Genomic DNA, 15,727 nt, shown 5'->3' with positions numbered 1-15,727 from the left:
AAGAGAAGAAATTAAAGCTGCTTATATAAGACATTATATATAACAATAGGAAAGGGAATAATTTATGTCAAAACCTACGAGATATGGACTAATTTATTGTGATGAAATTTTACACTATAATTGGTGTTATCATTAAATGAGATAAAAATAAATTAAGCATTCAGCACAGTAATTTATAAAAACTAACATCAAATTAGACCAAGAGTGGCAGGAAGAAAGAAATAATAAATTTATGATATAAAGAGAATATAAACCCCCAAAAGTAGTATAGAAAGGAACGTAACCATCAATGCAGAGGTATATTTTAAATAGTTGAATATAGTCTACAATTCTGTGCTTATGTATTTGAAAATTATGATAAAATGGGCATTTTCTTAGAAAACAAAAATGACCAAAATTGTCCCAAGAAGGGTAAGAAAACTTAATAAAAAAATGAATGAAGAAGAAATTGAGAAATATAGTCAAAAATGAATTCCAGTACCAAAGATTGTTATAAGTGATTGCTTACAAATTTTTAATTATCAGAAAATCCAGACGCCACTTAAACTATTGTAGTACAAATAAAAAAGATGTATCTCTGCAATTCATTATACAAAGCTAGCATAATCTTGCCAGCAAGGTGTAACATAGCACAAAGAGAACTAAAGTTTAGGCCAATTATTATTTAAAAACACAGGAAAATTCTAAATAATTGTAAAATGAGTCCATAAACATAATTAAAAGTATAGTATAGTATGACCAAGTTGGCTTTGTTATATAATGCAAAGGAGTTTAATAGGAAAATTTTTAAATATAATTCATCATATTGGTAGGTCAAAATAGATAAATCATGTGATTATCTTGATACTGAAAAGATAATTGATAAAACTTAATATCCATTCCTAATCATCTTAGTTAGTACCTTAATCATGTAAAGAGTGAGACTCGCTCAAACTGGTAATAAATGTCATTCTTAATTGTAAAATCCTAAAGTCATTCTCTTTATAGTAGGAAGGTAATGTTGCATGTAATTATTACTACTATTTGAAACTATTGTTATTTAAACAGAAAAATAATATTTATTTATATGAAAAATATATAGACGTGAGAAAGAACTGGGTAAAAGTATTGTTGTTTTCAATATTATTATTGAATATATTATATTCAATATTATTACCTGGAAAAATCTAAAAGAATCCATTAAAACCTATTCAAACTAAAAGGAGAGTTCTTAAGGTTGTAATATACAAAATAAATATACCTAAATGTCCTTTTATAAATAAGAAAACACCAATTAGAGAAAAAATTTTGTTTATAGTTGCAACATAGAATATAAAGTACCTAGAAATTAACTAAAGACTAGAGACACTAAATATAGATAAAGCTGTAAATCTTCCCTGTAAGGTATAAATGAAGTTTAAATATTTGGATACACGAAGATGCTTATGAATAGAAAGGCTTAATAATGGAAGATGTCAGTTCTCCTCCTCCCTCTTTGTCACCAATTACTCTGAAATGGTATGGCAATATTAATTAAAATTCCAATGCTATTTGGGGAGAGAACTTAAACTAATTTTAAAGTTCATCGGGAAGAATAAATTTCCACAATGTTTTAAATCTTCCTGTGATAACAATGTCTAGTGATCATCGTTAAGTGGCCCTTTTCTCCTTTCAGGCATGTAGGAGGATTACACTTCCCTGACCCTTGCAATTAAGCTAAGCCATGTGACTGGTTCTGGCCAATGGGTTGTGTCATTTCTAGACATAAGGACATAATTTCCAGTGTGAGACCTTTCAGCTCTCTTTCCCTGCACAGGAACTGTGGAGGCGAATTTGTGCTAAAAAGTCAGAGCAGTCTAGATTGCTGAGTGTTTACGTGGAGGACAGCTTTCCTGAAGAGACATCTGAACCCACAGTAGACTTCCTGTGAAAAAGATAAATCTTTGTTGCATGAAGCCATTGAGATTTGAAGGTTGTTAATACAGCAGAACCCAGCGTAGGCTTACTGATGAACTTCCTTGTAGGAAAAATAGACCTGCCATAAATAGATAGAAAAGACATACCTCAGGCTGACATGAGATCATAAAAATGAGCAAAGAATATTGTAATAGCAGTTTACAAACAAAAAAGCACAAATGGACAATAAATATATGAAAAAAAATATTATATTTCACTACCAAATAAGAAATGTAGATTTATTTATTTGGTTGCACCAGGTCTTAGTTGCAGCAGGCATGCTCCTTAGTTGTGGCCGGCAGGCTCTTTAGTTGCAGCACATGTACTCCTAAGTTGCAGCTCACGGGCTCCTTAGTTGTGACATGTGAACTCTTAGTTGCAGCATGTATGTGGGATCTAGTTCCTTGACCATGGATTGAACCCAGGCCCCCTGCATTGGGAGCACAGAGTCTTAACCACTGTGCCACCAGGGAAGTCCTGAGAAAATGTAGATTTAAAATGTGATACAATTTCACACATTCCTTTAACTGAATGAAGTTAATAAGATTCATGAAATTAACTTTTGGAAACAATGTGGGAAAATAGAAACATATATTGCTTGTACATTTATAATATAATACTAACCCTAACTCAGAAATTTCACTTTAAGCTCTCTAAAGATTTTTTTCCATGTTCAAGGAGATATGTACATGTATGTTCATTGCAATATTATTGCTATTAGTAAAAAGAGGGAACAGTCTATGCCTCAGAAGGAGTCTAAAAAAAGACTGTTTAGTCCTTAAATGGATCTGTATGTGCATATGCCATTACAATAAAGGTCACAAATCTAATGTAAAGTGGAATAGAAGTACACAAGCATTCATGCATACACACACACACACACACACACACACACACACACAAAGAATCCAGTTTCTTATTATTAAAGACAAAGCCATGAACTAATGCAGACAGATCTGTTACTGTGGCAACAGCAACCCCACGTGCTTTGTTTGAACTCAATAAACAATAGAAAATCCTTGAAATTTCTTCCTTGTCTTCATTGAAAACATTTCCTGATGGCTGATAAATCAAAATAGCACTATTTGATTGCTATAGGGCTACAGAGTATAGAGAAAGCAATTTGCTTTTGCCCTTTCAAGGTTATGATTTAAATAAAAATGTCAAGAACAGCTGAGGGATAATGATGGGTCTGATTTATGCCAGTACATCAAGTAAGTGAACAAATTCCAAAGAAAAAGGAAATGATGGTATATAGATTAAGATATTTCAGACATAGATATTAGCCATATATTCAGAAAGATTTGTGGATACATACACAAATGAAAATGTAGATAGATATATATGTATATATGGATAGGTATTTTTGTTGTTTATAAAAGATAGTATTTGGAACAACTGATCTTCACACTCTCCTGAAACAAACCAAAAGTGCATGAACATAGTGTGCCCATAGTTTAGAGACAGAGACTTGCCTCAGAGATATTCTGGTCTACTCTTTCTCAAACATAGAACATACAATGTTACAAGATATGATTTTAGTTCATATGTGAACACTTTATTTTAATAATTAAATACCTTTTATCAGTTGACACTTTATGGCAAATATATATTATTACTACCTACCATTTTATAAAGTTAATTTTTAAACAAGTTATTTAAGTTAAAATGTGTTGATCTGCACCATCTGCTTAATTTTTCTGTAAATCTAAGACTGTATTAAAAATAAAGACAATTAAATATGCTTTGGTTGAAGGAAAAATATTAATAAATAAAAGCACAGGTGATCCATAGTTATGGCAAACATTATAAGGCAAAACACAAACTACTACCGATTGGGAAATTACTATAGGTTCTATATTTGGGAGTTTTATCTACCTATCATGTTGCCTTCATTTGTCACTGTGGTCAACATTTGTAACTTCATCTTTTAAGGTAAATCTACATACCAATCCATATTGATGCACAGAAGACGTTTTCTCCCAGAAACCTTAAAATTATGCCTACATTTCAAATAAGGCCAAGTCAGGAGACAAACACCACACCAGTAATTTAACACGGAAAATTTAATATAAAGAATTATTAATGAATAAAGAATGGCTAATACTAAAAGCAGTAAGAGAGGCTTCTAAGACATAGTAACAATTGAAGCAGCAATGGCAGGAAGCAGCACTATTCCTAGGACTAAGGGAGAACAAACAAGAAAGGAATTTAGAAATTTATAGGAGCCCTTCCCACAAGCTGAGATTCAGATCTCTAAGGAAAGGTATGGCAGCTACAGGAACACACAGCCAATAGTGGAAAATCAGCTTGCCAAAAGGCAGCCACTACAGTTAGACTACAGGGGTAGACAGCTGCTGAATGGAGGACATATTTGCTGAAGAGTGAAGGCTGCAAACAAACCATGAGGGCTGCAGGGGTGAGCATGTTTCCCACTATTACCTACCTACACACACACACATACACAAACCAACATGTGGCTCTCACAGCAGACTGGAAGAAGGAAAAGAAATCCCTTCTTCCTGCTTTGGCCTTGCAGAATCACTCCAGCACACTTTATTATCAAAGACAAACATTGTGCCAACTGGAAAGAAGAAATGCCTACAGGGTCCAGCTCCAGTATCCAAAGCACAGTGAAGAAGATTATATTTCAGGCTAAGAGGCAATAAATTCATAACTGCTACAGTCAATTTAAAGATGTGATTCATGAGGACACGCTTCCAGAAAAATTAAAATGCACTGTAAGAAAATTCTTCATGTGAAATGAAAATCTAGCCTAAGGCTTTTAAGTCTGAATGGGTTCTTAAAAATGAAAAAAATATGAGAATTTGTATGCATTTCTATTTAAAATACCCACTCCTTGTGAAAATTTTCTAAAGGAAAGCAGAAAACCTAGGAGCGTTTTATAAATGATTTAATTCAGTAAAACTTAAAAAAGCTTTTATGGCAAAAGATACTATATACAAAACCAAAGAATAAAAGATAAACTTAGGAAAATACAAACTATTTGCAATATGTATGAAGACAAAGAATAATTATCATTAATTTACAAAGAGCTCCTTCAAACTCATTAAGAAAGGATAAACCAATAAAAATGAGCAAAAGTATCTGAAGAAGCAATCACAAAAAATGACATGAAAAAGGCCAATATGAAAATACTCTCAAACAGAATAGTTGACATAACACAAAATAAATACAAATTTTTAAAATGTAAAAGTTTTCCTTCCAAGTGGAAAAGTTTAACAACATTTCATGAAGCAAGTAAGTAAGTAAAGAAGTCTACTCATGCATTGTTGAAAGGCTTAACTTGCAACAATTTTTGAGTTGCCTTCTGGCAATATGGATTAAATTTTATAATGCAGGCATCCTTTAACCAAGCAATCCTACCTCCAGGAATTTATTTTAAAAATAAAAATAAAATATAGACATATGAATGTATATAAAAGCATTATTTTATTAGCAAAAAACATGGGAAAATTGGAACATCTTTCAATATGAGAATGGTTGAATAAATGATGTACATTCTTAATATGGGATATAATGCATTCATTTTAAAAATTGAGTTATATTTTTCAGTGCTGTCTTGAAAAAATATTCATGAAATAGAGTGAAGTGAAAAAAATTCCAGAATAACATACACTGTGATCCTGGTTTTACAATAAAATTGTATATGTATACAATTGATGTAATCTTGCAGAAACAAATAAAAATATATAGAATGATAAGAATTTTATGTTTAACAGTGGATACATTGAAGAGGGCAGAATTGGAGCTTGAGAAAAAACACTATTAATTTTAATCTAAATACTTTCATAATGTTTAAATTATTACATCAGGCATGTATTATTTGTATTTATTTTTTCTTCTCTTCCATTATGGTTTGTCATAGAATATTGAATATAGTTCTCTGTACTATACAGTAGGACCTTGTTTATCCATTCCATATATAATAGTTTGCATCTATTATTTGTATTTAAGTGATTAATATTTAGATATATATGCCTGCTTCAATGCTGGCTTATGAAGTTCTAATCCTGTTTTTACTTATGGCTAAGGTAAATTGAGCAAATTTAGTCTGAAAAATAATAATTCAAAAAATTAGACTCAGTGATATGTAAGGTCCCTTCTTTTCCAGTATTATATAAGGTGTGTGGGAGATGTATTGTCAGATGGAAAGCGGGAGTACAGCTGCCTTAGGGGAGGAAGAGAAGTGGGCTGTGGAAAGGTTTAAAGGACAGATGCAGACGAGCAAATCTGAAGGACAGTTTTCCAAACAGAAGAAGAGTAGGCAGTGAATTCTATTTTCATGTTCTTCATTCACAAGAAATAGTATCATCAAGAAAGAAAAAACTGCAAACCACCTTCACCCTTCAGAGTATAGCAGAAGGATCAGAGGATGCCATCTGCCACATGCACTGTCCCAGGAGATGAATTTCTTAAGGTAGAAGCAAGTTCAGATTTCTACTTCAAATTATCCACTTGAAAATCAGAGGAAATTCTAGAAATAACTGATCAAGGTAGCTAAACACAGTATAAGTAAAGCCCGACTAAGTTATAAACAGCTCTGACAGAGTCAGCCTAAAGAGGAGAGGACCCTTCTGGGCATCCCACAATCAATCAAAATGTAATTAATTGGTTACAACAATGTCTAAGATGAGAACATTCCTTTGAAATAGTGTGGAAAGGGGGATGCCCTGGAGGCTACACATTGATTAACCACTTTGTAGTCAATAAACTAGATTTCATTGAATACACATGGTAACTTTAGAATACATGTAATTACACCTCTATTTTATAAATGAGAAGCTTAGGGAAGGAACTGACTTGCTCTTTTTGCAATGTTAATAAGCAGAAAAGCCAAAAACCAAACCCAGTTCCGATACTAGCCTTTACGACCTTTATATTACAGTGTCTCCCAAACTGGCTTACTTCACAGAAGGATGTTAGGGAACTGTATGTTTCAAACTCAACATATCGATGGCATGCCAGCCATGTGTCTAGAAGAATCCCATTTGCTGTGGAGAATCTGAAAAAAAACAGGTGACATGGAGGTTCCTTTAGGAAGGCTACCATGTTTGGGGTGGGGTGGGGGGTGTCGGTAAACTTATACAGATGGCCGGCTTCCAGCAGTGTAGTATATAAATGCCTACAGGATCCAACCAACTAACATAAATGAAAACAAATAAGCCCAGTAGGGACTGTGCAATTAATATGGCCCAGAGTAAATTAAAACAGGGCTTTCAAAGAGTGGTATCTATTTCATAAGGGATGATTATCCCCATTGCTTCTCCATTTAACAGTTCAATTTGGTCTATTCTTAAACTTGGTAGGAGTGAATGGTGCTTCGCAGTAGATTACCTCAAATTTAATGCCATGTTCCCACCATTAAGGCATATTATTGAAATTATTGACTCTAATCAGGAACTGGTAAATATTCACCATTATCTATTTGGCTATGTTCTGTTCAGTGCCTTTTTCAACAGTCTCTCAACTGCAGTTTGCCATCATTTCAGAAGTGACATAATAGACCTATACCCAGCTAGCCACTGGGTACCTCAAAAGCTTTTAATCACACATTATCTTTACAGGCAACATCTTAACTGCATTCAGCTTTCTCCTGGGGCACAGATATGACATTACATTGATGATATTCTCTTCCAAGATGACTCATTTAATATACTTGTTAGTACATACAAATACTCGTAAAAGAGCTCAAAAGATGGGGATGTGGTTTCCCTGGTGGCACAGTGGTTGAGGGTCTGCCTGCCGATGCAGGGGACGCGGGTTCGTGCCCCGGTCCAGGAAGATCCCGCGTGCCATGGAGTGGCCGGGCCCTTGAGCCGTGGCCGCTGGGCCTGCGCGTCCAGAGCCTGTGGTCCGCAAAGGGAGAGGCCACAACAGTGAGAGGCCCGCATACCGAAAAAAAAAAAAAAAATGGGGATGAGCCATTGCCCAAACATGATTCAAAGCCTCAATTAAATTCTTTAAAATTATTTGGTAAACCAAAGGCCACTCCATCCCTGACGCTGTCAGGAAACAGCTATTGACTCTTTCAGCATCTACAGCTATAAAACAAGCCCAACATCTTTCAGGCTTTGGAGGGTTCTAGAAGAATATACAAATTTTTACTTAAGCCCATTAATGCCATTATTTGCAAATCTTCCCACTTTGAATGGGGCTCCCTCCAAAGAAAGTCTGTAGAATCTATCCAAATTACAAAACAGTAGGTACTCTCCTTAGGGCTCTCCAGAAACTCCTTCATTCTAGAGACTTTAGCAAACTCTCTTCTGTGTCCCAGAGTCTCTAGACCACCTATAATGGCCATAAGCTGTCCATGAGATTCTCAGATAAGAAGCTGCCTTCCTCCTTGGTCCCATACTATATGCCATTAAGTGGTCATTGCTGACTGCATCCTGGGCTCTCTTTGAAACAGAGGCCCTTAAAGGCCCTGAGTCTGTGACCCTCCACATGTAGCTTCCTTTCATGCCTAGTATCATGGAAGTAGCACCTGCAACCTTGGCATGGCCATTGAAGCCTCCTTGCTAAAGGATGGACCCAAATCTGGGCCCTCCGTTGTACCACACCTAACCAGATGGAGTGGCCTCACCCCTCTACAGTTCCTTGCTACATGCTATAGTGCTATAGTGTTAATGGCCAGCATGTCTCTCCAAGGACTCCAGTTTCATATTTATGTGGCCATTTGATGTTATCTCTTAGCTCGCTGACACTCTATTTTTTGTTTAGTCTTTTTTCTCTGTTGTGTTCTATTCTGGATATGTTTTCCAGTTTGTTAATCTATTTTTCTGCTCCATCTAATCTTCCCTTAAACCCACCCAGTGTGTATTTCATCTCAGACATTTTATTTTTCATCTTCCAAAATCTGAAAATCCATATACTTATGTAAAGGATATGTATATATACATATATATGTGTGTGTGTATATATATATATATATATATATATATATATATATATATATCCTACATATATATATCCTATGTATATATAATTAAAAACATTTTTAATAAAACACTGTGAAACCCAAACAAAACACATTAATGCTCCATGCAGTACTATATCTCAACATCTGGAAATAAAACAGGGTTTAAAATCAGACAAAGAAGAGGTTCGAATTCCAGATTCAATGCCTAATTGCTGTGTGGATCTTGGTCAAGTATTTCAATTATTAAAATAAGTTCATATTTTAACTGAAATGGTTGTGGAACATTGTCTGAGCCTGTGTTGACCATAGTGAGATTTTTTAGAGTATGCATGTCAATTCAATATTGCCAAAACCCACAGAAACTAAGCAAGGAATCAAAGTTGCAGCTCTGTTCAACTGCTGAGTATAGCCTCCTGTCATGTATGGGCAGCCACAGATCCCGTCCTACAGTCCCACTTTGGCAGGATGTCAAACCCACAGCCCTGCCAAAATGTTGAGCATAGCCACTGGCCCGGCACAGCCAGGGAGCCTGAACAGTGACCCTGCAAAGCCTCAGTACCACCCAAGCCACAAGCCCAGCCTACAGCCCCACCAGACTACTGAAAACTGTCTGTGCCTTGCCCAGGCAGGGAGCTCAGCCAGTGACCCAGCCCAACCAAAGAGCCTGGCCAGCGACCTCACCTAACAGCCAGGCACAGCCAGGAGCCTACCTGCTCACGGAGTGCAGACTAAGGCCCTTCCAATCATGAAGCCCTACCTACAGCCTCACCTAAACACAGAGCTCAGCCAGCAGCACCATATGCAGTCTGGGAGCACAACCTGAGACCCTATTTGACCAGAAGTGATTGTGGAGCCCAGTTTGCAGCCCTGCCAGAGAACAAACCTCTGACCTTGTACAACCAGAGATGATTCTCTCAAACTCTTCCACAAAACTGAGAGAAGTGGGAGAAAATATTTGCAAATCATATATCTCAAAATGGGTTAATATCCAAAATATATAAAGAACTCAGTCAACTTGATAACAACAACAAAAAAATCTGATTTTAAAATGGACAAAGGACTTGAATAGACATTTCTCCAAAGAGGATATGCAAATGGCCAAAAGGTACACAACTACACCAGTCATCAGGGAAACAGAAATGACAACCACAGTGAGATATCACCTCATACCTGTTAGAATGGTTATTATCCAAAAGGAAAGAGTTAAATGCTGGAAAAGATGTAGAGAAAAGGGAACCCTGTGCACTGTTGGTGGGAATGTACCTTGGTACAGCCACTATGGAAAACAATTTGGAGGTTCCTCAAAATATTAGAATTGAATTACTGTATGATGCAGCAATTCTACTTTTGAGTATATATCTGAAGGAAATGAAATAACTATCTCAAAGAGATATCTGAACCTGCATTTTCCTTGCAGTATTTTTTACAATAATTAAGACATGGAAACAACATTAGTGCCCATGGATGGATGAATGGATAAAGAAAATATAGTATATATATATAAAATGGAATATTATTCAGCCACAGAAAGAAGAAAATTCTGCCACTGTGACAATATGGGCAAAACTTGAAGGCATCAAGCTGAGTAAAACAAGTCAGACAAGAAAGACAAATACTGTGTGATCTCATTTATATGTGGAATCTAAAATTTAAAAAGGGGAGACCTTCAAGATGGTGGAGGAGTAAGACGTGGAGATCACCTTCCTCTCCACAAATACATCAGAAATACATCTACATGTGGAACAACTTTTACAGAACACTTACTGAATGTTGGCAGAAGCCCTCAAACTTCCCAAAAGGCAAGAAACTCCCCGCACACCTGGGTAGGGCAAAAGGAAAAAGTAAAAACAGAGACAAAAGAATAGGGATGGGACCTGCACCTCTGGGAGAGAGCTGTGAAGGAGGAAAAGTTTCCACACACTAGGAAGCCCCTTCACTGGCAGAGACGGGGAGTGGCGGGGGGGAAGCTTCAGAGCCACAGAGGAGAGCGAAGCAATAGGGGTGCAGAGGGCAAAGTGGAGAGATTCCCGCACAGAGGATCGGTGCCAACCAGCACTCACCAGCCTGAGAGGCTTGTCTGCTCACCCACTGGGGTGGGTGGGGGCTGGGAGCTGAGGCTCTGGCTTCGGAGTTCAGATCCCAGGGAGAGAACTGGGGTTGGCTGCATGAACAAATCCGAGAAAAAGTCTGGACCTGCCTAAGAGGCAAGAGACCATTGTTTCAGGGTGCATGAGGAGAGGGGATTCAGAACACCTCCTATATGAGGTCCAGAGACAGAAGCGAGCTGTGGCTATCAGCGTGGACACCAGAGATGGGCATAAAACTCTAAGGTTGCTGCTGCAGCCACCAAGAAGCCTGTGCACAAGCACAAGTCACTATCCACACCTCCCCTCCTGGGAGCCTGTACAGCCTGCCACTGCCACGGTCCCGTGATCCAGGGACAACTTCCCTGGGAGAACACATGGCGTGCCTCAAGCTGTTGCAATGTCATGTTGGCCTCTGCTGCCACAGGCTCGTCCACATTCCGTACCACTCCCTCCCCCCAGTCCGAGTGAACCAAAGCCCCCTAATCAGCTGCTACTTTAACCCCATCCTGTCTGAGCAAAGAACAGACACCATCATGTGACCTACACACAGAGGCAGGTCCAAATCCAAAGCTGAACCCCAGAAGTTGTGCAAACAAAGAAGAGAAAGGGAAATCTCTCCCAGCAGCCTCAGGAACAGTGGATGAAATCTCCACAATCAACTTGATGTACACTGCATCTCTGGAATACCTGAATAGACAACAAATCATCACAAAATTGAGGCAGTGGACTTTGGGGACAACTGTAGACTTGGGGTTTGCTTTCTGCATCTAATTTCTTTCTGCTCTTATGTTTATCTTAGTTTAGTATTTAGAGTTTATTTTCATTGGTAGATTTGTTAATTGATTTGGTTGCTCTCTTCCTTTTTCTTTAATATAGATATATATATTTATTTCCTTTTTCTCTTTTTGTGACCGTGTATGTGTATGCTTCTTTGTGTGATTTTGTCTGTATAACTTTGATTTTACCATTTGTCCTAGGGTTCTCTCTGTCCTTTTTTTTTTTTTTTTTTTAGTATAGTTTTCAGTGTTTGTTATCATTGGTGGATTTGTTTATTGGTTTGGTTGCTCTCTTCTTTCTTTCTTTCTGACAAAGGATTAATCTCCAAAATTTACAAGCAGCTCATGCAGCTCAATATCAAAAAGACAATAAACCCAGTCCAAAACTGGGCAGAAGACCTAAATAGACATTGCTCCAAAGAAGATATAGAGATTGCCAACAAACACATAAAATAATGCTCAACATCACTAATCATTAGAGAAATGCAAATCAAAACTGCAATGAAGTATCACCTCATACCAGTCAGAATGGCCATCATCCAAAACTCTACAAACAATAAATGCTGGAGAGGGTGTGGAGAAAAGGGAACCCTCTTGCACTCTTGGTGGGAATGTAAATTGATACAGCCAATATGGAGAACAGTATGGAGGTTCCTTAAAAAACTAAAAATAGAACTACCATATGACCCAGCAATCCTACTATTGGGCATATACCCTGAGAAAACCATAAATCAAAAAGAGTCATGTACCACAATGTTCATTGCAGCTCTATTTACAAAAGCCAGGACATGGAAGCAACCTAAGTGTCCATCGACAAATGAATGGATAAAAAGATGTGACACATATATACTTGAAATATTACTCAGCCATAAAAAGAAATGAAATTGAGTTATTTGTAGTGAGCTGGATGGACTTAGAGTCTGTCATACAGACTGAGGTAAGTCAGAAAGAGAAAAACAAATACCGTATGGTAACACATATATATGGAATCTAAAAAAAAAAAAAAAAAAACCTAGGTTAGGAGAGGAATAAAAACGCAGATGCAGAGAATGGACTTGAGGACATGGGGAGGGGGAAGGGTAAGCTGGGACGAAGTGAGAGAGTGGCATGGAAATATATACACTACCAAATGTGAGATCCATAACTAGTGGGAAGGAGTCGCATAGCACAGGGAGATCAGCTTGGTGCTTTGTGACCACCTAGAGGGGTCAGATTAGGAGGATGGGAGAGAGATGCAAGAGGGAAGAACTGTGGGGATATACGTATATGTATAGCTGATTCACTTTGTTAAAAAGCAGAAACTAACACACCATTGTAAAGCAGTTATACTCCAATAAAGATGTTTAAAAAAAAAGGTAAATGGGGTCCCTAGAGCCATGCCCCAAATACTATAGCAAGGAAAGTGTGTCTCTTGCTACAAGATGCATACTGATTAAGTTAACTTACTGACGTCTATTAAAAGAAATTCATCTAATTTAGCAATAGTGAATCCTATCTCCATAGGCCAAAAACTTTTAAACCTGATAGAACAATTGTCCTCTCATCCAACACAATTTTACAATGAGGTTTTCTCCCTTATCTAAAGTATTATGTGTGTGATTTTCTTACCAAGAGACAATTAACTGACACTGGACATTAACACCTCTCTCAACCTCTTCAAACAATTAGCATCAAATTATTTCTTTTCTTGTGGAAATTGAAAAGAAAATCATTAACAGATGGTACCAAATTATAAGATTTTTTTTTCTATTTAGTATTTCTGTTTTGCAGTGGCTTTACAAACACTCTTGTTTCTTTTTTTCAGCAGGAGTTTCACAATTATGATGGGACATATTCTGCCAATAACAAAACCAGTGACTCGTCTAATTTGGGACTATCAAAAGCAGTATCATGTGGTGACCATAGCCAGTTTCATTTTTCTGTACCAGTAGAGAAGCATATGTAAAATAGAATATAATTTTCACCGTGACTAATGCATTCAGTAATTATTACTAAGATAAATTCTCAAAGAAAAATAGACATTTATTTATAATAAACTTTTTTCATTTTGTTTTGCTTTTACAACTTGGCTGCCTGTCTGTCTTTATTAAGGTAATACTTATTTGATCTCTAGTTAAAATACAAGATTTTTGTCCAACAAAAAAAATTAAATTAAAAAAAAAGAAAACCTCATAAATATAGGGAGAACACAAAGATGGCACCCATCAGCCTCTGTCTTTGGAGAGTATTTTAGTGTGTTAAATTAGACACCTGCCTCTCAGGCCAATGCTTTAAGATAAGCCTCTTCCACAGAGACTGGGTGTTTTTCAGTCAGCTGCCTCTGTGCTGGGATTGAGGGTGGCTGAGTCCATGCAAGCCCTTTTGGACTGTTTCTCAGTTTGCTATAGTCTTGTTGGCTTCAAAGTTAGATGTTTTGGGGGCTCGTTTCCCAGGTGCAAGTCTTAAAAGCTAGGGTTCCAGATGTGGGGGTGAAATCCCTTCACTCCTACAGAGAAGCTCAGGAATTTGATTTCCCTCCCAACTATGGTCACCGTGCACCAGGTGTGAGGCTTCTGGCAATATTGTGTTTCAGTCTCTCCTACCTTCTTGGATGTGGTTTTTTTCTTGTTCACCCAATGTCTAGGAGTTGCTCAGCTAGTTTGTTTTGCGGGGTTTTTTTTTCCCGAAGGACATTTTTCCATACGTAGCTCTAGATTCGGGATGTCTGTGGAAGGAGGTGGGTGTAGGCTACTCCTTTATGGCCATCTTGAACTGGAACTGTTAATTCTTAATTAGCGTGGTGTCTAATTGCCTAGCTCTGCTCAAATTTTTCTTGGTCCTAGGGAAGCTTTTATGGAATGTACGGTGGGTTGACTCATTCTGTTGGCACTTTTTTTGTTGTTTTTAACATCTTTATTGGAGTATAATTGCTTTACAATGGTGTGTTAGTTTCTGCTTTATAACAAAGTGAATCAGTTATACATATACATATGTTCCCATATCTCTTCCCTCTTGCATCTCCCTCCTCCCACCCTCCCTATCCCACCCCTCTAGGTGGTCACAAAGCACCAAGCTGATCGCCCTGTGCTATGCGGCTGCTTCCCACTAGCTATCTATTTTACGTTTGGTAGTGTATATATGGGTGTTAAGCTTTAATTCTTGGTTTATATGTTCAGTCAAAATATGGTCTTTAAGGACTGAATGTGAATCAAATGATTTCTAAGGGAAATTCTCTTTTCTTCCAGTATGATCTGCAAAATCCTGGCTATGATTTCATGATGCTGCTGGTCTGTGTCTCTACAACCTGAGCACTGAAGGTGGGACTGTTTTAGAGGATAGTTTCCATCTGGATAACTTCCCTCTGAAGGATTAGCATTTTCTGGACACTTAGGTCACTGTGCTAGGAAATGGAAGAAAATGCTTTTTTTTCTTTTCTTCTCTTTTACAGTTCTTATTTACTTGTTTATTTATTTGAGATATTTTGTAAGAAAAATCAGTTTCCTCCAGGAAATTAAAATGAATATAGACTTGCTATTTTATAGTATACTGATACTTTCTGTGTACCTTCATAAAACTTTCCCCAGGCAACATTCCAGGGAGGAAACTGTTAAATCACTTCATAACCAGTATCAGTGGAATACACATAATCTTCTGCTAGGTCTTGAAAGAAAAGCATGAACTCCAAATTAATTTTGTCTGTCTTCAAGGAGCTTATAATATATTTATCCATTCCATAAATGCATTCAGAACTATTTTTGATAGATTACCATGTGCTAAGTTATAACTGGCTGGGGAGGCAGGCCACACAAATGAAACTTTTTTTCTACCAGAAACAAAAAATATGGTACTGCAGGCTTCCCTGGTGGTGCAGTGGTTGACACTCTGCCTGCCAGTGCAGGAGACATGGGTTTGAGCCCTGGTCTGGGAAGATCCCACATGCCACGGAGCAACTGGTCCCGTGAGCCACAACTACTGAGCCTGAGCGTCTGGAGCCTGTGCTCTGCAAC

The sequence above is a fragment of the Hyperoodon ampullatus genome (genome assembly GCF_949752795.1).
Source record: "Hyperoodon ampullatus genome assembly, chromosome: 19".
Classification (NCBI taxonomy): Eukaryota; Metazoa; Chordata; class Mammalia; order Artiodactyla; family Ziphiidae; genus Hyperoodon; species Hyperoodon ampullatus.
This window is presented reverse-complemented; position numbering follows the sequence as displayed.